The following is a 3332-nucleotide window of genomic DNA, read 5'->3' as shown; positions in this document are numbered from 1 at the left end:
CACCTGGCCCACCCTAATGGCGATATCTCGAAAAGGCGTCCACCTATAGACCTAATGCCCACTCCCTCTTAAAATGCTCAGTAACACCTTTCGTTTGATACCCATATCGTACAAACATTCTAGAGTCACACCTGGCCCACCCTAATGGCGATATCTCGAAAAGGCGTCCACCTATAGAACTAAGGATTACTCCCTTTTAAAATACTCATTACCACCTTTCATTTGATACCCATATCGTACAAACACATTCTAGAGTCACCCTGGCCCACCCTAATGGCGATATCTCGAAAAGGCGTCCACCTATAGACCTAATGCCCACTCCCTCTGAAAATGCTCAGTAACACCTTTCGTTTGATACCCATACCGTACAAACATTCTAGAGTCACCCTTGGTCCAGCTTTATGGCGATATCTCGAAAAGGCGTCCACCTATAGAACTAAGGATTACTCCCTTTTAAAATACTCATTACCACCTTTCATTTGATACCCATGTCGTACAAACACATTCTAGAGTCTCCCTGGCCCACCCTAATGGCGATATCTCCAAAAGGCGTCCACCTATAGACCTAATGCCCACTCCCTCTTAAAATGCTCAGTAACACCTTTCGTTTGATACCCATATCGTACAAACATTCTAGAGTCACCCTTGGTCCACCTTTATGGCGATATCTCGAAAAGGCGTCCACCTATAGAACTAAGGATTACTCCCTTTTAAAATACTCCTTACCACCTTTCATTTGATACCCATATCGTACAAACACATTCTAGAGTCACCCCTGGCCCACCCTAATGGCGATATCTTGAAAATGCGTCCACCTATAGACCTAATGCCCACTCCCTCTTAAAATGCTCAGTAACACCTTTCGTTTGATACCCATATCGTACAAACAAATTCTAGAGTCAGCCCTGGTCTACCTTTATGGCGATATCCCTAAATGGCGTTCATCCATAGAACTATGGCCTACTCTCTCTTAAAATAATCTTTAATACCTTTCATTTGATACACATGTTATACAACCACATTCCAGGGTTACCCCAGATTGATTTTCCTTATTTTGTCTCCATAGCTCTCAACTGAGTATGTTATGTTCGGTTACACCCGAACTTAGCCTTCCTTACTTGTTTATTTTATATTTATCTTAAAAATCGTTAAGGTATGTAGATCTGTTCACTATATATTTCTTATCTTATACATCCGATTATTCGGAGATTACGAACGGGATAAGATTATTGTTCAGCCCCATTCATGAAAGGTATGAAGTCTTCGGCACAGCCGAAGACAGTCCCGTTCTTACTTGTTTATTTTATATTTATCTTAAAAATCGTTTAGATATGTTCAAATTTCACCAAATGCTTACGTGTATAGCATATATTGTTGTCTGAGAAAATCATAGATACCGGTGGTATATATAGTATATATCCCATACAACCGATTGTTCAGATAAGAAACTTTGCGCAATTTCTTCCCCATTTTAACAGTTATAAGCTTCAAATTTCACCGATTGCTTACGTATATAGTATGTATTGTTGTGTCAAAAAATCATAGAGATCGGTGATATATATAATATATATATGATGGTATATATAGTATATATATTTTTTTTTTACGATTTCGGCCCCATTTTAACAGCTAGAAGCTTCAAATTTCACCAACTGTTTACGTGTATAGCATATATTGATGTCTGAAAAAATCATTGAGATCGGTGGTACACATAGTATATATCTCATACAACCGATTGTTCAGATAAGAAACTTTGCACAATTTCTGCCCCGTTTTAACAGTTAGAAGCTTCAAATTTCACAAAATGCTTACGTATATAGCATATATTGTTGTCTGAAAAAATCATAGAGATCGGTCGTATATATATTATATACTTCATATAAACTTCCATTTTGACCCCTTTTTTACGGCTAGAATCTTCAAAATTCATCAAATTTCATTAAATAGTTACGTTTTCGTCATATATTTTTGAAATACGTGATTCGTAGTCATAGTTTTTACACGCAGACCACAAAAAACCTGAAACTTTGCATCCTCACACAAAGTACCTACCTGTTTTTATACCTTTCATGAAAATGAAATGGTATATTAATTTCGTCAAGAAACCGAAAATTGTAAGTCCTTAAAGGAAAATAGATAGACCCACCATTAAGTATACCGAAATAATCAGGTTGAAGAGCTGAGTTGTTTTAGCCATGTCCGTCTGTCGGTCTGTCCGTCTGTCTGTTTGTATGCAAACTAGTCCCTCAATTTTGGGTGTCCGATTAGACATTTGTCGGAACCGACCGGATCGGACCACTATAGCATATATCCTCCATACAACCGATTTTTCAGAAAAAGAGAGAATTTTTGTAATATCTTACCCAATTTAACAGATTGAAGCTTCAAACTTCACCATATACTTTCGTATATTGAACATATTGTTGCCTGAAAAAATTTATGAGATCGGTCGTATATATAGTATATATCCCCCACAACCGATTGTTCAGATAAGGAACTTTTCGTAATTACTGCCCTATTTTAAGAGCTAGAGGCTTCAAATTTCAGCGAATGCTTACGTATATAGCATATATTGTTGTCTGAAAAAATCATAAAGATCGGTGGTATATATAGTATATATATGGTGGTATATATAGTATATATATATAGTATATATATATATATTTTCGCAAATTTTAGCCCCATTTTAACAGCTAGAAGCTTCAAATTTCACCGAATATTTACCTATATAGCATATATTGTTGTCTGAAAAAATCATAGAGATCGGTTGTATATATAGTATATATCTCATACAACCGATTGTTCAGATAAGAAACTTTTCGCAATTTCTACCCCATTTTAACAGCTATAAGCTTCAAATTTCACCGATTGCTTACGTATATAGCATATATTGTTGTCTGAAAAAATCATAGAGATCGGTTGTATATATAGTATATATCTCATACAACCGATTGTTCAGATAAGAAACTTTTCGCAATTTCTACCCCATTTTAACAGCTATAAGCTTCAAATTTCACTGATTGCTTACGTATATAGCATATATTGTTGTCTGAAAAAATCATAGAGATCGGTTCTATATATAGTATATATCTCATACAACCGATTGTTCAGATAAGAAACTTTTCGCAATTTCTACCCCATTTTAACAGCTAGAAGCTTCAAATTTCACCAACTGCTTACGTGTATAGCATATATTGATGTCTGAAAAAATCATTGAGATCGGTGATATACATAGTATATATCTCATACAACCGATTGTTCAGATAAGAAACTTTGCGCAATTTCTGCCCCGTTTTAACAGTTAGAAGCTTCAAATTTCACAAAATGCTTTC

The sequence above is a fragment of the Eurosta solidaginis genome, unplaced genomic scaffold (assembly GCF_040869045.1).
Source record: "Eurosta solidaginis isolate ZX-2024a unplaced genomic scaffold, ASM4086904v1 ctg00001511.1, whole genome shotgun sequence".
In the NCBI taxonomy this organism is placed as follows: Eukaryota; Metazoa; Arthropoda; class Insecta; order Diptera; family Tephritidae; genus Eurosta; species Eurosta solidaginis.
This window is presented reverse-complemented; position numbering follows the sequence as displayed.